Consider the following 20907-nt stretch of genomic DNA (forward strand, 5'->3'; position numbering starts at 1 on the left):
TATGTGCACTAGATCAAAAGATATAACGTGTGTTGGAAAAGAACATCTTTTTACCGTTATCTCCGAATTTTGAATATGAAATTAATTGAAAGTTTGTACAATTATAATTTATTTAATTACCTACAGTACAAATTTCATTCATCAATCTATTGAAACAAAAAAGTTATAACAAGTTGAAGTCGTGTCGAGTTTTCGTTTCATCTTGTTTCAAATCACTACGATACTAAAGAAGTTTTCATTTCAAAAATAGTTTCTTAAGGTGTCCCAAAAGAAATGGTTCAAATGAAATATGAGGCGTTCAGAATAATAATGGGTCAAGTTCATTTGAAATTTGTGCATTATTCAGAATTTTGAGAAGGAACTTTTGGAAAAAAAAAAAAACTTCACAGATCAAATATCTCTTTTTCTACAGAATATCTTTCATTCTTTCAGTCACCTCAATTAGAGCTTATTCCTAGAAATATCTATTTTTGAAGTGAAAACTTCTTTAGTATCGTAGTGATTTGAAACAAGATGAAACGAAAACGCGACACGACTTCAACTTGTTATAACTTTTTTGTTTTAATAGATAGATGAATGAAATTTGTACTGTAGATAGGTAATTAAAAAAATTATAATTGTACAAAATTTCAATTTATTTCTTATTAAAAATTCGGAGATAACGGTAAAAAGATGTTCTTTTCTAACACACGTTATATCTTTTGATCTAGTGCACATACAAATTTGATTTAACATTAATACGCATGCTGATAACATAACCTTTTATTTGATATATCATACATAACGTTACGTGCTCTACAAGTTACACAATCTTAAATTGAAAAAAAAATTAAAAAATACCTCAAAACACCTGTGGAGATCTGTTGGCGATGACCAGCTACCAGTGTAGGAAGTACCGTAATCTCAGTCTGGAAATTCGACATGGTTGACTTTAAAAAATTCTAACTTCTCTTGTAGACATCTTTAAAATAAGATTTATGCATCATTATACAAGGTGAAACAATAAGCTTTGACATGGTATTTTATAGGTTGTCACACAAAAAAATTGATTTAATAGCATGAGAACATAAAAATAAATGTTTTTTTTGCTTTTTGGATGAAATTTCATCGAGTTTAAAAAATTCTAGCTCTTTTTGTAGATGTCTCATACACCTGATCGATATATATATTTTGAGCTCTTACAATAAGCTTTCAGATTGTAAAACATTTTTTATAAGTTGTTGGGGAAAAAATGCATTTAATAGCGTGAGAAGACAAAAATACGTGTTTTTTTCGCTTTTTTTGAGGGAAATTTATCGAGTTCAAAAAATTCTAGCTCCTTTTGTAGATTTCTCATAGACCTGATCGATATATATATTTTGAGATTAGACAATAAGCTTTCAGATGATATAAAATTTATACAGGTTGTCATATAAAAAACATGGATTTGAGGTGATAGAATAAAAATAGGTAGATTTTTTCTATTTTTTTTTTTCTTGCAAGAAAAATGATTTCTTAAGGTTTCACTTCTACCACGTGTGAATTGCACACATGATTTTTTTTTTATATTGACTTTATTCGTTTGATAGTCTGGGCTTAAAATAAATCATGGATCTGCTTTCAAAAGGGGTTAGGGCCTTATATGCAACAGTTTATATGTATTTTGAACTTTCATTATAAAATTTATGTACATGTAGGTACAAACATCGTAAGTAAACACGACAAGAGTTCACACTCAAACAAAAAAAGCCGGCAAGGAAATTGAAAATAATTTTAAAAATTTCATTTTCAGAAAAGTTCCTTAACCTTATTAACTAAAATTTGAAAATAAGAAAGGGCTAGCAGATTCGATTATAGAAATATTAGAAAACTTTGTAACTAATTGTACTTTTTGTTTGTCTATTCAAATTGTCCTGACAGGTTACACATTTTTAGCAACATAATTGGCAATTTAACTATAATACAAAATCTTATTGGTCAAAGGCAGTTCTACTTTAAAAGCTGCTGATTATTTTAATATCGAAAGACTTGTTAAAATCAATGAAATATTATAAGATCAACAAGGTATAGGAACATGAGTTTTTTTTTTTATAATTGAACGATGAATTCTTTGCAGTTTTTTTTTTTTTTACTCAATTGACTTATGTACTATATAATACACAAACAATTCAAAATAATTCAAGATCGTAAAATTAAACATTCATCAAATTGTTCTACGAATTCATTATGTGCGTCGTCCAGTGGTGCCTTTGGTGTTTTTTAGCCACAAAAATGATTTGCAGGACCATTTCTTGACAAAAATATATAAAATGCGAAAAAAATGCCAAACTTTTTCTTATTCAAAATGGCTGTCAAAATAAGTGTTTAAATATAAAATTAAATCAGTATGACTTTTTGATATTTAATTATAAACATTTCTGGCTTAGGATTAAGGAGATAAAGCATTTAATATTTTTTGTAAATTAAAACAAAATACTATCTTACAAAAATTAATTTTTTTAATACCAAACTGTAGTTTTTTTTCAACAAAAAGTCAAAATTTGACTAAAGTATCACATTAATCATTTGATTATTCCATTGTGTGTATTTCTTTGTGTGTTTAACAAAACAATATAATATAATTTAATTTGATTTAAAAATTAACTGTTTTTGCCTTAAATCACAGTCTCACACAATTCTATCGAGCTACATAAATCTTTACAACCATTTCCTAACTTTAAGTGGGTGGGCCTATAAAAAACCAAATTTGTACTTAATTTTTTATAACTCTCATCGCTTTTTGTGTCATAAAATAAAACTCACATTTCAGATCGATTTATTTAGAGGGGGTGATATAGTAGGGCTTGTGATTTTACGTGTGATAAAACAAAAAGGTTCAATAATTTTTTTTTGACATAAACATGAAATGTTTGCACAGCAAACACAATGTTCACAATTTAAAATGAACAAACTTTCCTGCTGAAAGCATTATTTTTTTTTTTTTGTTGTTGTTTGTGTTTTCTCATCCTCTTATGTAATCAATCAATATAAAATTTATATCCACATATTGTTTCACACATCATGAGGTAAAAATTAATGTTTAGGCATCAAAAAAAAATTTTTGAGGATATCATGTTGGATTATGCAAAAACCATACAAATTTTTTTTTGATGTACTACACTTTATTGACTTATTTTGATGTTGCAAATCGTAGTTTTTTTTTTAATTTATTGGAAATTTGTCTAAATATGAACTATAAATAAAATACACGACTGTGTCGCACTTACTTGTTCTTAATTTTGATTTTATACTGAGCGAAAACATCTTTTTAAAAGCTTATGACAAACATGTATGGAAAAAGTTTTCAGAAAAAAAAAAATCAAAAAATAATTTTCTCCAAATTTTATTTTTGATTTATATTAAAATTGGAATTCAGCAAATCGTTTGGGAGAAAATCAGATTAAAAAAAGCGGTTCTCTGGAAGGTACCGTTAATAACGATTTTTAAAAAGAACTTTTTTTTATGAAAAGATAGACATTTTCTAAGAATTAATACATGAATTTTTTATCAAAATCGTTGGAGCCGTTTTTGAGAAAATTAAAATTTTCCAAAATTGATATATGACAGGTACCGTTATTTTTCGTCTAAAAAATTAATTCCAAAACCACTCTGTACAGGATCCAAAAACAGCTACATACCAAGTTTGAAGTAGATCGGCTCATCCGTTAAGGACTGCAGCCTGTAGCTCCTTATACAGACTGACAGACATCCTGACAGACAGACAGACTGACGGACAGACGGACTGCCGAGAAAAACTTTTTTCGCATTCTCCATATCATCGTAATATCATTACGAATGCATAACTTGATTTGATATATAATACCTACTTACATACATATATCGCAAGTAAAAATTGAACTGCAGCTAAAAATGTTTTTAAGAATCATAATACATTTAAACAGTGAATCAATGCCCCAACTAAAAACAAAAAGAATTATGGAATTTCGTACCACTTCAGTCACGGTGGTCTTAAAAACGCGGCAGGTTTTATAAAAATGGATCCCTAAAGTAATGATGCAGATTTGTTCGAAATTATCTCAGGATTCCAAATTTGTAAGTTTCAAAATCGTACCTGATCCCTTTTTTGAGTTACAGGCATTATACATATATATACATTTGACTTGCAATGGAAAAAAAATAAAACAAAAAACAAAAGCACATTATAATGTCCTATACCCTTTTGGAAAGCTAAAATATACTCCTTTAATTTGATGTTTATTTGAAGTTGATTGAGTAAATAGTTTTTGAGAAATTTAATTTTAAAGTTATTATTTTAGAAAAAAATAATTTTTTTTCTTTTAGTTTATTTTACTCTATTGTTTTTAATAAAAGTTAAAATTTTTTTTACACAAATTAATGCTCTCATTGATTTTAAGTCAAAAACAAAAAACCGCATGTTTAAAAGTATCTTAGTTTTTGAGAATTAAGAAAAATTTATCTTTTCTCCAATTTTTGTTTAGCTTTTTTTAAATTTTTTTTTCAAATAAAAAAAAATTAGCCTCAAATTAAATGGAAAAAAGGTCACTGTAACACGCTGCTGATCAGGACGTCTTCTTTTTTTTTAAATTAACGCGAAAAGTCAACGAGGATTCATGAAAAATGGCTCTCACGATGAAAATCGAGAAGAGATTTTGTGGTCCCTGAGGACCTTAGCTGTCCTGAAATCTATGTAATATGGGATATTTTTCTGTTATACGTAATATTATAACTTTTACATTTCAAAAATAGTCCTGAAATATTCAGAACATAATAAAAATAACTTTAAAATATATAAAAATGGCAAAAAACAACATTTAAAAAAACAGCAAAAAACAAAAAATCTCAAAAAAGGTGCCAAAATACCACTTCGTTCTTGGGGTTGATTCTGAGTCACACTTAGTGTGACTAGAACTAACAAATCTGTTGATTAAATAACCATTATACACATTTTTCCTTAGGAACAAATGAACCAATAATAAAAGTGCCTATCTTTTCTTTCCATTTTTGAAAAACTAGAGTAGTTTTTTGCATCTATTTTTAAGGATTTGACTAAGAACTAAAGAACATTCAATTTTGAAAAAAACTTGTACCTTGTAATTCAAAGGTAAAAAAAATTAACATAAATACAAAAATTATTATTTTTTTTTTGTTTTAATTTTGACTTTGAAATAAAATTTCTCAAAATCTATTTACTCAATCAACTTCAAATAAACATCAAATTCAATAGACCGAGAGCCGGGAGCAGATTTCTTGCGTGAGAAGTAACCGATTCATATGAATGTCAGAGGTAGCGTGGGTCATGGTGATGACGAATACCTTAGTCTGCCTGCATTTATTTGGGCCGTTGTCAAGAAAAAGCGCATCAAAAGTACCATTTTTCTGAAAATCGATTTAGTGAGGGTAACCACTTAAAATTTATTGATAACCAACGCCACATACTCACTGATAACAAATATACCAATGGCAGACATTTTAAGTGTGGCCAAAGCCCCGGCAGACTGTCCCGAAAATGCGTTTTTTTGGCGTTTTTAGACTTTGGGGTAACCACCTAAAATTAATCGCATCCTGTAGCGGTGGACTCCCTGATAACAAAAATACCCATGGCAGACATTTTGAGTGTGGCCAAACCCTCGGCAGACGGTTTTGAAAATGCAGTTTTTCTGAAAATTGATTTATTTAGGGTAACCACTTGAAATTAGTCGCAGCCTGTAGCGGTGGTCTCCCTGATAACAAAAATACCCATGGCAGACATTTTGAGTGTGGCCAAACCCTCGGCAGACGGTTTTGAAAATGCAGTTTTTCTGAAAATTGATTTATTTAGGGTAACCACTTAAAACTAGTCGCATCCTGTAGCGGTGGACTCCCTGATGACAAAAATACCCATGGCAGACATTTTGAGTGTGGCCAAACCCCCGGCAGACGCTCCCGAAAATGCAGTTTTTCTGAAAATTTATTTATTTTACTTTTTCACATAACTCGCGTATTATTGGACCTAGCAGAAACAATTGTATAGCAATCTTAAAGATAATTGAATTTCCTACAGAATATGTTAAATACGTTTTTTCGATTAAACCTTCGGTTTAAGAGTTAGGGTGGTTTTTTTGAAGCAAGTCAAAGGGTGATTTTCTTATTTTCGTCATATCTCTTTTATTTGAGCTTTTTTAAAAATTAATTTGAAGTAAAAGTTGTAGATCTTTTTATTAACTTCATTTATTACATTAACGGTTTTTCGATTTGACAGACCGTTTTCGATCTGTAGGAAAAAAACTTCAAAAAGTTTGCAATTTTTTATATAGGAAAAAGGTTCTACATAGTACAGGGTAATTTGCAATAAATGTAACAAAAAACCTAGGCGTGTAGGTTGCACTCAGGCAAGAAAAAAATTGTATAGTTTTAGGCGGGGAGGGGTAAAAAGATTACAATTTTTTATATAGGAAAAAGCTATATAAAAAAATGCAAACTTTTTGAAGTTTTTTTCCTACAGATCGAAAACGGTCTGTCAAATCGAAAAACCGTTAATGTAATAAATGAAGTTAATAAAAAGATCTACAACTTTTACTTCAAATTAATTTTTAAAAAAGCTCAAATAAAAGAGATATGACGAAAATAAGAAAATCACCCTTTGACTTGCTTCAAAAAAACCACCCTAACTCTTAAACCGAAGGTTTAATCGAAAAAACGTATTTAACATATTCTGTAGGAAATTCAATTATCTTTAAGATTGCTATACAATTGTTTCTGCTAGGTCCAATAATACGCGAGTTATGTGAAAAAGTAAAATAAATAAATTTTCAGAAAAACTGCATTTTCGGGAGCGTCTGCCGGGGGTTTGGCCACACTCAAAATGTCTGCCATGGGTATTTTTGTCATCAGGGAGTCCACCGCTACAGGATGCGACTAGTTTTAAGTGGTTACCCTAAATAAATCAATTTTCAGAAAAACTGCATTTTCAAAACCGTCTGCCGAGGGTTTGGCCACACTCAAAATGTCTGCCATGGGTATTTTTGTTATCAGGGAGACCACCGCTACAGGCTGCGACTAATTTCAAGTGGTTACCCTAAATAAATCAATTTTCAGAAAAACTGCATTTTCAAAACCGTCTGCCGAGGGTTTGGCCACACTCAAAATGTCTGCCATGGGTATTTTTGTTATCAGGGAGTCCACCGCTACAGGATGCGATTAATTTTAGGTGGTTACCCCAAAGTCTAAAAACGCCAAAAAAACGCATTTTCGGGACAGTCTGCCGGGGCTTTGGCCACACTTAAAATGTCTGCCATTGGTATATTTGTTATCAGTGAGTATGTGGCGTTGGTTATCAATAAATTTTAAGTGGTTACCCTCACTAAATCGATTTTCAGAAAAATGGTACTTTTGATGCGCTTTTTCTCGACAACGGCCCAAATAAATGCAGGCAGACTAAGGTATTCGTCATCACCATGACCCACGCTACCTCTGACATTCATATGAATCGGTTACCTCTCACGCAAGAAATCTGCTCCTGGCTCTTAGACTACAAGGAGTATATTTTAGCTTTCCAAAAAGGTATAGGACATTATAATGTGCTTTTGTATTTTGTTTAATTTTTTTTTTTCCATTGCAAGTCAAATGTATATACATATATGTATAATGCCTGTAACTCAAAAAAGGGGTCAGGTACGATTTTGAAACTTACAAATTTGGAATCCTGAGATCATTTCGAACAAATCTGCATCATTACTTTTGGGATCCATTTTTATAAAACCTGCCGCGTTTTCAAGACCACCGTGCAGTGAGACATAATTCCATACTAAAATAGCTTAGAAAATGCAAACTAGTTGAAATTGCCTCCATGTTCAAGAAATTGGAAAAAAAAATCTCACCAAATTTTGCCACATCGGCTTCTCAGGAAGAAAATAGCCAACACGAGATAGAAGAAATCGAGGAAATAGAGAGATGCAACATCAGAAATGGGGTTCCGAAGTTTTATCAGGTTGTAAAAAAAATAGCGCAAATTTTCAAACATTTAAACCCTACTCTAAATCTACTTTAAAACGAAAGTCGGATCTAAAAACAAAATTTAAAACGAGAGTCTACTCTTTGATATTTTCGAACGATTTAAATATATAGATAATTTATCGTTAACTTTTTAAGGTATGCTTCTATTTGTTTATTTTTGTCAATGAAAAGCAATAAAAGTAAAGAAAATTTGTTTTAGAACTGAAAAATATTCTTTTAAATAAATTCTTCTAATATTTAAACACATAATTCAACAAAATATATCCGGAACCATACAATAAAAATTATGCTTTAGATTAAGTTCATACAATTGGTTTTTATTTTATTTTTTTTTTTTAAGTTTTAATTTTAATTTTATTTCAGTAATATTTGATAAAAAAAATTAATACAAATTACTTGAACTTTCTTTTAAATAATTTTTTTTGCAAATTGTTTAATTTTAACTTTTCTGTCAAATTTAGGTGCGTTACGTTAAATGTCTATGTCTCTTTGCGCCAATATTTAGAGGTTGAAATAGTACTTAAAATATTAGTGTGTCAATATTTCAGCAACTTGGAATGGAACAGATATATATTTTAGAGTGTTTTGTTAAAGTAAAACAAATGCTATAGGTACATATCGAAATTTTCCGATAAAAACGAACAACACTCTTCTTCTCTCCTTTAAAAAAAAAACAACTTCTGATTTCATTTTAAATTTACTGTTTTTCAGTAATGTTATAATGTTATAAGTTTATATGACTTATTTCGTATAGTGAATTATACTGTATGAATAGTTAGAAAAAAAGCTTATTTTCAATTTTTTATAGCAGAAAATGTTACACATACACCACAGTGAACCTTTTAATTTTAATTCTCAAAAATGATAAAGAAATGTATCTTTGTCGAAATGTATTATGAAGTTGGTTGAACTTATTCTTATCTCTGATACCATAGCAATGGCAAACCAAAATTTCAATGGATTTTCTTTTTTCACCAAAATTTAAAACTGAATTCCCAAAAAAAAAAAATAAAAACTTTCAAATGAGCTGTTTCTTACCTTATTAGGATTCAAATTCAAGAGAATAAATCGTAAAAGATAATTAAAATTTGTAGTTCAGTAGAAGATTAAGTTTTCTTAACTAAAGATTATTTTACGGATTTAAGCCCGTTTATGAATACTACCTTTCTTTTAAATATTTCTCGGAAATGAGGCAAACAAAAAGACACACTTTCCTGTAAATTACCCAAAATGAATTTGAATCCTTTTTCCACCTCTATCTTATTTTCACTAAATGGATACTTTTGATTTTACCCTTGATAGTCTGCGAATCCTTGTTATTATCTAAACTACAACACTTTATAAAAACGAGGATTTTTTTTATTTACCATTCCAACAGAGAAATGCTACATTATAATAATGATGTTTATCACAGGCTTTTTCTTGGTAAAGATTTTCATAAACTTTTATTTTTCTCAAGGAGAAAAAAAAATCTATATAAATAAAGAAAAAAAAAAAAAAAAACAAAATCTAGATAATTCTTTGATAACTTTTATAACAAGTTTTGTTTAGCTTTTTGCCCCGTGGGCTTTTCTTTCATCATCTCTTTTTCCTTTTTTTTGTGTTTTGTTTTCTTGTTTTTTTTTTTACTGTCTGAAAATAGATTCCTACCTTGTTTCAACACAACCACTTAAAAAAATGTTAAAGAAACACGCATCCCTCAAAGTGAAATTTTCTGTTTTTTTTTTTTTTTTCAATTTCCCCCAAAATCAGGATGCTTCATTTGATTTTGCAACAAAAAAAAAAAAAAGGAAAAATGAGAAAATAAAAAGGATGAGTGGTTTTGCCTACAGAAAGAAAAAAAGGGGACTCAAATTCAATACTTTTACCTTCATTTGGTTGAAAAAAAAGGAAGAAAAAAAAGGTTGAATTCAGCAAAAAAAAAAAAATAAAAAAAGTTGTAAGTCCGAAATATTCTACAAAATCATCAGCAAAAAGACGGAAAATACCAACTCATCTTATTTTCCACCATCGACCGTGTCCTTGTCCCTGTTCCCGTTTATTTATTTTGCCAAATATTTATGTTTCAGTAAATATATATTTATCGGATCAGAGAAGAGATAAGTTGTTTTCATATAATTTAATAATTTTTAGCCACCTCCTTGCCTCCATTCCATGCAACACTAAACCAACCGACAACGACGACGTCAACGTTATTATCGTAAACTTTGATGAGGATACAAAATGATGTGAGAAGATATAAAAGAAAAAAAAAAAAAAATACAAAATGGATATATCCTGAGTTAAGACTGAGCTGAGCTGCCTTGAGACTGAGAATGTGTCTATCCTTTGCCCTCTATCAGGAAAAAAAAGGAACTCAAAAAGAAGGAAAAAAAGAAAAATATTATTAGAAGTCCATTAGCAATCATGGTGGGTTTTTCATCATGATTTATGCATGACGTGTTTTTGCGACGCCTCACTTATATACGAGCGAGAGAATAAATATGTTTGCGCCATACACATCACAGGATTGGATCGTTTTTATTCAATAAAGTGAGAGTATTTTGACACAAAATTGGATGTTTACAGCTTCAGAAAAAAAGGGATTAAGGTTAAGTTTTTTTTTTTCTATTATACTCATATATAACTTTTATAGAAAGAAAAAGAGATTAATTGGTTTGAGATTCGGAGAAAAAACTTCGATTTGTTTTCATTTCCTCTCCCGTATATTATATTGACTTGATGATGCCAAAAGAAAAAGGATTTTGATCTTTTATTGCTTTTGATAGTCACACATCAATCAAAGTTTTTTTTTTCTCATTTTTGATAATAGAAAATATCTTGAAAAAACAATTTGACATTGACAAAGGATTGAAGTGTTTGGAAGTGTCACTAACTTATTGGATCGTTTAAAACTTTAGTTTCCCTTTAATATGGGTAGGTATATCGTCTGAATAAAAAAAAAATATTTAAAATGAATTTTGGCTTTCTTACAGTTTTTAAGTAAAAGTTTAGTGATTAATTTTTTATTCGCGGTTTTTCGTCCACATATTCTTCGATATTTTTATCATAAAAATTTATATCAGATATTCAAACTTATCATACTAAGGAACCATTGCTCTATTTGATCTGTGTGGATCAGAATAATTTAAGCCTTTTTCTTAACAAAATATTTCCCAATCATGTCAAGTAGGATTGAGCTTTTAAGCAGATATTCTCGTTAATTAAAAATGCAACATTTTGGAAGATTTCAAGACCTACTTTTTGCCTGATGATTTTTTCCATTGAAGTTAAAAGTTAAAAAGTGAAAAGTTTTTGAGGCAAACAACAAAATTTAAAAAAACTCATTACCTAAAAAACATATACCTATACCTACTATTTTTGTCCAAACTGTCAATTTTAATGCAAAATTGACCTATTTTTAGACGTCTCTTACTTTGGCGGACACTTTGTGGTGGAATCAAAAAAAAAAAAAATTATCTCATTAATTGTATCTAATTAAATGCTTATTTGTTGCGCAAACCAAAAATTTGTAGCTCGCATAGTTTTTGAATTATTGAATTTTCCGCTAAAATAAGTCTGAAGTTAGCGGACAAAATCTGAAATGATTGAAACTAATGAGTTTAGTTGACCTCCAAATTTGTAGCTTTTTAAATGCTTTTCAATTACATTAACTTGGTTTTTGTAGCTTGAACAGTTTTTTTGTTATTCAAAATTCCGCTAAAATAAGACTGAAGTTAGCGGACGAAAGTAGGAAAATTAATATTTTTTTAAGCTAATTAAATGCTAATTTGTTGCGCAAAAATTATTTTTTTAGCTTCACCCAGTCATTTTTTATTTCAACTTAAAGTTTCAGAAGTGCACTTCCGGTTTGATGAGGCCAGTGGAGACTTTTTTAAAAAATCACTTTTTTCAGTTTTTTCTTTTTCCATTAATTGTAGCTTTTGAATACATTATTTTTGATACAAACCCCAATTTTGTAGTTCAAACCGTTTTTGAAATATTCAAGATATTGTTTTAAAAATATAGCTCAAAAGTCACCTTCCAAAATCCAAAAAAATGCAAAATTCAAAAATTTTTTTTTGCACAAATTTGAAGTAACCTAGACTAAGACGAAATCTAAAAACCTCGATTTTGTTGCTCGATTCGTTTTTTTTGTTATTCAATATTCCGCTAAATTAAGACTCAATTTCATATGTAACGGTCAAAATTTTCAAAAAAGTTGAATTTTCAATTTTTTTTCTTTTCTAGAAATTGTAGCTTTAAAAAAAAAAACAAAATTTGTTGCGCAAAAATTAATTTTGTAGCTCCTCTCAGTCATTTTCTATTTCAATTTGAAGTTTAAAAAGTGCACTTCCTGTTCGCTGTACCAATGAACGAAATTTTAAAAAAGACTTTTTAAAATGTTTTCTTTTTTTTAATGTTTGGTTTGGAAAAAAATGTTATTTGAAAATATATTTTTAAAACAGCATGTTGTTTTGAAAACATATACTATAAATTGCTTTCGAAGTTGGGTAAATTTTTAGCTTTGTCACCTTATAAGGTGGTTTAACAGAACTACATGTTTTAACACATGTCTAAAACACGGTTTTTTGCCCCTAACTCTAGAGAATACTTTGATTGACTTTTAAACTATTTTTAGCTATTTGAAAAATTTTAGATGAAGAGAACTAAAATTTCACTGGTCAACAGGGTTTTTGTCACAAGAACCAAAATATACTTTTCTAGTAGTTTTTTTTTCTGAAGTCAGAAAAATTTGATTGTCTTCCGTTTTTGAAATATTACCGTTAGAAAATGTAAAAAAAACGTCATATTCGAGGTTATGTTTTTATGTGGGGTAATTCATTATGAATAAATTTGTAACGGTGCCTATAAGAACTGGTTTTATTCTTTCAAAAAATTTTTAGATCTTTCCGATATCTCTTTTATTACCGGAGATATTTAAAATTTAAATAGCGGTCTTTGAATCAGAAACAACACTGGGTAACCAAATTAAACTGTTTTTGCCACAAGAATCAAAATATACTTTTCTGAAGGTTTTTGGGTTTCTGAACTCGAATCCACAATCAGAAAAATTCTATTAGTCTTCGTTCTTGAAATATTACTGTTATAAAATGAAAAAAAGAGGTTTTTTTTATAATGGTTATATTTCAAGAACGGAGGCTAATAGAATTTTTCCGATTGCGGATTTGAGTTCACCAACTCGAAAACCTTCAAAAAAGTATATTTTGGTTCTTGTGGCAAAAATTCTGTGACCAGTGACTTAAACTTTAGATTAAGTTTAGTTTCTCTTTGGCTTATTAACTGAAACTTAAGATATCTCGAGCAATACAAAAGATATCGGGGAAATTTAAACAGTTTTTGAAAGAAGAATATCTGTTCATATAATAACCGTTACAAATTTGTTTATAATGAATTACCCCACATAAAAACAGAACCTCGAAAACAGCCAAAATGACGTTTTTTTAGCATCTTATAACGGTAATATTTCAAAAACGAAGGCCAATCAAATTTTTTTGACTTCAGATTCGGATTCAGCACCCCAAAAACTACTAGAAAAGTATATTTTGGTTCTTGTGGCAAAAAAAAGTTAAATTTTGTTGACCAGTGTTTTCAGTAAAATTATAGTTTCTTATGTCCCCAAAATTTAAGTGAAAATTTAAGAGCTGTAGATTACTTCGCATATTACCTTGAAAATGAGTTCAAAATACGGAGGGAGTTTTCCAAACGCCCGGAACTCACAACACGGGAAAAGTAAAATTCAATTTTTCCGGGTGAAATTTTTTTTCATTAAAAAAAAAAAAAAATCGGGTGGGGGTCAAAATTATGTAGGTATGTACCTAAATTCGCATTCTAAAATAATATATTTCAAGATTCTGCTTTTCCTTTATTCTGTATTTAAAAACTCTGTAAATCAAAAATCTGTAAATGAATAGAGTTGAAAATAAAAAAAAAGCGCACAGAATTTTGGAATATAGAATTTTGTAGGTATTTACAGAATTAAAAAATACAGAATTTTGAAAATCCATAATTTTGGATTTATAGACTTTTGAAATACAAAATAAAAGGAAAGCAGAATAATAAACCATGATAATGCATTTAATGTTATGTAATTGTATGCATTGTTGCATAAAATAGAAAACAAAGAACTTAAAACACACAAGCCAAAAATATACTTCCATTCCAAAACAAGATTAAGTCTTTGCTTCAATAAATTCTTTGTGGTAACTGTTTTCGAAACTATACTTTGCGAATCATTGAAAAAAAAAGTTTTTCGATTTGGAACTTCTACTTCATGGATTGATTGATTGAATTTGATGAATGAATGTGCAGAAAACTTCTGTTACCCCACGTTTTATTAATAATCGCTTGAATTGGTTTCTTAAGCAGTATCAACCAGCAACAAGCTTTCGAACGAATCTCTGTTGTGGAAATTCAATTCATTAGGTGCCAAATCGATTGCATCCATAGAATATAATCATTTTCCACTGAACAAATCTCTTGGGCTTCATGATACTACGAATACAACAGTTATACCACAGAAATCCAGCTATACTGTGATACTATTATAATGCACAGAAGAAAGCTTTTATCTGTAGAATACACATACACAATGCAATAATGATCATCATCATGAAACATGCTCGTTTCATTTAATCTCGTGGCAAATCAAATTTTACTCCGTTGACTGTTTTCGTATGCGAACCGCATTTATACGAAACTGATGCTATTATTGAAACATTAATACTTTCTACGAATTTCATGTGTGGAAGTTTCATGGGAATTTATTCGACAAGCACACAACCATGTGGAAATGGAAACATGTGAAAATGTTAAAGATATACGAGTATACAATTGAAATGGAAGGCTTTTGCTTTTTGTTTTCTTTTTACTTGTACATACTTTCGATAAGGATTCGAGAGAACAAATTAAAGATTCGGAGGAATTCAAAGTTGAAGTAACCGTAGAAGTGAGGTTCCTATATAGCCATATTGCAAAAGCTAATGGGTTTGCGGAAATACAACATAACTTTTTTGAGTCCATATGTATTTCATTTCTATGATTTTTTATTGAGCATGGTTTACACCCAACTTGTTGACAGTCACGTATTGAAATAGCCGCTGCTTTCAATACCTATTTAAAACTTTTGATAAGAAATCAGCAATAAAACCTGATAATCACAATGTTGATGTGTGTGCTAGTGTTGTTGGTGTTGTTGATATTGTTGCTGTTGCTGGTGTTGTTGGTGTTTTTGGTGTTGTTTGGTGTTGTTTGGTGTTGTTGGTGTTGTTGGTGTTGCTGGTGTTGTTGGTGTTGTTGGTGTTGTTGGTGTTGTTGGTGTTGTTGGTGTTGCTGGTGTTTTTGGTGTTGTTGATGTTATTGGTGGTGTTGGAAGTCACATTTTGATTGTGCGAACTAAGATGCAATTATGCTAATACTTTTTTGATATTTTGATCAAAGTGATTAAATAACACTGGTCTGCAAAATTTAACTTTTTTTTTTCTCCTTCAAATAATTTTTTGATATTATGAAAATGAATCTAAATCTGGTTTCAGAAAAATTTTATCAGGTACCATTTTTGTAAAAATGATTTTTGAAAAATGTGAGTAGTTTCTAAAAAATCACCCTTTTAGATTCATTTGAACTTGTATAAAATTAAAACTATTTGTCGCATTGAGCTCAAATTTGGAGGACTTATTCTTCATAATATGACCTATCGATTGACACCAAATATGTTCTTTAACATTCATGTTTACTCATTTTTTAAAATACTGATTGACAAAAAAAAGCAGACATTTCGAAATCCTTCACTTTTTAGTAAATCCTACATGAACAAAAGCACCTTAACAAAGGAAAATGTAAAATATCAATGCCCATTATATTTTAAAAGTCAAATATGAAAAGAAAACTAAAATAAAATACATTAAACAAAATTTTTACGTGTTTTGTAATTTTATATACAATTTTTCTATTTAGAAATATCTTATTTGTATTAAAAAATTCGATAAACTGCCTTGTAAAGCTTTAGATTTGTTTCTCCTAGAAACAAAAGTACACTTTTCTTATAGTTTTTGATGTTCTGAGTTAGAATCCGAAGTCAAAAATATTCTATCACGTCAGGATTTTAAGATATGCGCATTAAAGTATCACAAAATCAAGTTTTTTTTAGAAAGTCTCAAAAAAACTACTATATCTCAAAAACCAGAGCTGAACGAGATTTTTTGAGTTCGGATTCAAAATCAGCACACTAAATTTCATTAGAAAAGTATACTTTTGTTCTAGGGAAAAAGATATATTAATTTTTAGAGATCAGTTTCTTTATGGTAAGATATGCCAAACCTACTAAACTTATTTAAATTAAGATATCTCGGAGAAGAAAAGAGATATTGAGAAGATTGAAACTGAATTTGAAAGAAAAAAATAAGTTCTTTTATAAACCGTATCAATTTTACATTATCAATTACATTATGCCAAAATATTTATTCGAAAACAGCAAAAAAATGGGTTTTTGAGATTTTCTAACGGGAATATCTAAAAAACGTGACGTGCTAGGTCAATTCTGACTTCGGATTCGGAATCAGCATATAAAAATCCTTTAGTATAGTTTTATTTAAAGGAGGATTTCCTTGCAGACCAGTGTAATAAGTGATTATATATGTATGTAATATCTTTATTAAAAGTAGACTAATTTTGTTGAAAGTATCCGATCCAGGTTTTTTAGTTTCTAGCTTCTTCCGAAAGATAATCTTCCGAAGGTCTTTAACTTAAGTTCTAGGATAGATTAGTTTTGATTGTGATATTATTCCGAGTGATTGGCCTTCAGGATTTCCATTTAGCCAGTGATTCGATAAAACATTCTTTAGTAACACACAGGAAGTTAAAATTAGTATTAACTTCTTGTTTGAAGGTTCTATAGCTATTATTATAAAAGGCTTTTATAAAATCGCCCTTTTTAAGTTTTGCTTGGGAAATGATTGCATATTAAATGGATGTTTTTTTTACTTTTTGATCACTCTTTTTCAAAACAAATCATGAATAAATTTAGTGAAGAAAACATCTCTATTGTCATAAATATGAAATATTTAAATTACTGACATCATGTTTTCTTCCAAAGACATATACGAACATTTAATGTACATATGTCTACTCAAAATAAAGCATCTTAGAGTCTTTTAATTTATTACTGATATTCTAATTTTCTCCAGAAGCCAAACTGGTGCCAGCTAGCTGCTATAGCTCAAAACTTCATATAAAAGTTTGCCAATAAATTATCATGGAGCCAAAAGAGAGCCCATTTAACTTATGAAAGTTTATATGTTTTGACATTGAATACATGTAAATATATACTACACATAAAATATTTGTCTTTTATTGAATTCCTGACAACCATTTTTACCCCCACACAGGAAAAAAAAAATAATCAAACAAACTTACTTACATGAAAATGTTTCCGAATTTCATAAATATTTGTCTCATCAAAATGTTCCCTGCATAAGTACTTAAATGTATTCATTGAATCAAAATTAATTAAAAAAGTTTTTCCATATGATGACAGTGATTTGATGGCATGAAAACCAAATATTTTTGTATATCTTCTTCATAAATGAAAGATAGAATAGTATTTTATTGTTTTCTCATCAATTACATTTCAAACTTTAACATTTTTGAATTATTATGAAATCAATTATAAACTTTAAAGTTTTTTCAAACCGATTTCCTCTTCCTCTAGTTCCTATTACACTCCCTATAAACCTGTAAACGTTCCACAAAATCCCATGTTCAATATTTTCAAGAACCTACCTATCGCAAGTATCTACGAGTAGAAAAAAGTCCCTACACAAGAGTCTTGAAAAATATGTTTTTTGTTAACGTTGTTTTTTTACTCTCTCTCTCTCTCTCTCTTTAAAAGCAAACATGAATAATGGAAGTTCATAGGGAAAAATTTATTCATCAATGTAAATGAAAAAGACGACACAAATTGTTTGCAAAACTCTCATAAATTTTGCATGGAAATTGCTTCAAAAAAACGAACAAATAAAGTTTTAAAAAAATGAAAAAAAAAAAAAAAAATCCTACAACTACAACAGTCATAGCATAAATCTCATAACCGTCATACATGACGTATGTGGAATATTTTTATATTTTTTTTTTTATTATTTTATTTGTAGTTGAGGATTCTATTTGAACCATCAGAAGAAGTAAGGACGACAATGGCAACCCTCTCCTTGATGCAATTTAATCTAATTTCATTCCTACTTTTCTTTGCGTTCCTCGCATACATTTTATATTCTTCTCCTTTTGTGTGGTATAGGGAATTGCATAGAGAAGCACTCATAGAAAAATCTATCCCAACACACACATAAATGCAATAAAGGATTTTGAAAGCAAATGAAATTCAAAACAAATATTTTGCAGCAATGATGCATTGATTTGATAAAGCAAAATTTCTTGAAATGTTTATGCATTTGAGTGGAAGTTTAAGTCGCAGCAAACCATATCAAAAGCTATTCTACTCACAAAAATGATTGCCAAATGCCAACTGAGTTGAAAATATATGAGAAATGGGAATTAAAAATTTTTTTAAAGTGAAAACTTCTTTAGTATTGAAGTGGTTTGAAACACGATGAAAAAGCGACAGGAAAAAAAAAATTGATTATAACTTTTTTGTTTTAATAGATATACATATGAATGAAATTTATACTGTAGATACGTAATAAAATTAACTATAACTGTACAAAATTTCAATTAATTTCATATTCAAAATAACGGTGCAAAGATGTTTATTTTATCAACATGTTATATCTTTTGATATTGATATTAAAAAAAACTTAAGAAATACCTCAAAACAACTTTGGATATCTGTTGCCGATGACCAGCCACCAGTGTAGGAAGTACCCGTAATCTCAGTTTGAAATTTCGACATGGTTGGCTTTAAAAAATTCTTCCTTTTTTTGAAGGTATTGTAGAAGTATGATTGAAGCGTCATATAAAAGGTAAAACAATAAGCTTTCAGATGATATAAAATTTATTATAGGTTGTGATTTAAGAAAATGGATTTAATGGTGCAAGAAGAGAAAAAAGATTGATTTTTGATAAAAACTGATTGGGTTCAAAAAATTCTAGCTCTTTTTGTAGATGTTGTATAGACATGGTCGGTATAAATACTTTGAGCTGAAACAATAAGCTTTCAGGTGATATAAAATTAATAAAAGTTGTCATAAGAAAAATGGATTTAATAGTGTTAGAAGAAAAAAAACAGTTTTTTTTGCTTTCTTCATGAAAAAATGATTGTTTTGAATAAATTATTTTTATACTTTTTGCGAATTGTAAAAATTTAAGATTAGTTTTTTATTCTTTAGGAAAATTTATAAGCTTTTTAATGGTGTAATTTTTTGTACCGCATTCTTTTAAGAGTCTGGCACATCCAAGTCGCAATACATAGGGACCATAAGAAAACTATTGAAATCAGTGGGCATTGGTTTGGATTCGAATATCTTCTAAACGGTTAAAGCATCCAATTTGATGCCAAGGACTTTTTTGTAGAACATTTAAGCCCCTACAATAATCCATCTTACTTATTTATAGTAGGGGAGCCCGAGATGCTAAATTTGCAGTTACTCGAGCGCCATGGGGACCTATTGGATTGCGAAGATTAGGTTCTAAAACGAAAAAAAGTATATGGAAGTTTTCCATTTAAGTGGGGATAAGAGCTTATAAACACGTTAAGAAAATGTAAAAAAAAACTGCCACATTGAAATACTCGAGCGCGTCAGATATTAATAGGGTATACTCGCATTGACTTTGTGATAACCGATAAATATTAATCTGACGATAAGACAGTGGTGGGTGGCTACAAAAAGCGGTAGAAAAAATAAAAAAAAAAAAGTTACTCGAGCGTGTCAGATTTTGAGAGGGTACGTTCAGTGAACTCCTAATAGTGTTCAATTTGAATAACTGACGATTTGGACGTGGCCTACACTTATAAATCATTTTTGAAAATGTAAAAAAAAATTGTTAACTTAAGTTACTCGAGCGCGTCAGATTTTTCTACTGTAGGTTCAGCTCGATGTCGGAGTCACCCTAAATGATAATCTGACAATTATGTTAAGGTGTATTGCTAATCTGACAATTAAAAAAAAAAATTAGACAGTTTTTGGATAAAACAATATTTTTCGTTTCTTCTGGTTATTACCTACTGCATGTAATACAAAATTTACATTATATACATATTATATACAAAGGTCAATCAATAATAATTTAATATTCATAATAACTGGATTCGTCTTCCAGGTTGGTTTCCACTTGTTCAACTTTGTCGTCATCTCGTGTTTCTATAAGCAAAAATGGTTATGATACTTACTTGATAATCTTTTATTTCGTATGATATTATATTATTAAAAAGTAAACGTACCTAAAGTCATAAGTTTTGCTCGTCTGGTCTTTAACGAAAGAAAAAATACCCCAAATCTAAGAACATTACGTAATGACCAGACAATCAGAGCTTCTATATTTATTAAAGATGGGGCTTTTGCTATAAAGTTAAGAATGTCGTTCTACCTCGATACACAAATTTGAGTGTTGGACCGGACTGGATATTCTCCGATAGAAAATTCCATATAAAACGTCTTTTGGGGCTTATTCCCTTTGACACGTTATTTTTTATCCAATTTAATGAATTCTTTAGATTTTTTAAGTCAATCCGTATCCACATAATAAGTGTAAGTAAATAAGACAAACAAAATTAAGATATTTCGACAAAAACGTTAAAAACTCATCAACACGAACCAAAAAATTGTATTTTTTTTTAACTGTACGTTCATGCTTTATCGATAATTTTGGCTATATTGCCCCATGAAAACCGTCAGATTATATGTTTTTCGTGTTCCTGATAAAATTCCCTTCAGAATAAAAAAAAAGTTAATCGCGCTCGAGTAT

General features: G+C 29.3%; 1 long non-coding RNA gene across 1 annotated transcript in view; it reads right to left on the reverse strand.

Moving 5' to 3' along the window:
- LOC129907386 (uncharacterized) overlaps positions 1–20907 on the reverse strand; it is an 89935-nt gene that overhangs the window by 21828 nt on the left and 47200 nt on the right. The window lies entirely within an intron of this gene.

Source organism: Episyrphus balteatus, chromosome 1 (genome assembly GCF_945859705.1).
Source record: "Episyrphus balteatus chromosome 1, idEpiBalt1.1, whole genome shotgun sequence".
Taxonomy (NCBI): domain Eukaryota; kingdom Metazoa; phylum Arthropoda; class Insecta; order Diptera; family Syrphidae; genus Episyrphus; species Episyrphus balteatus.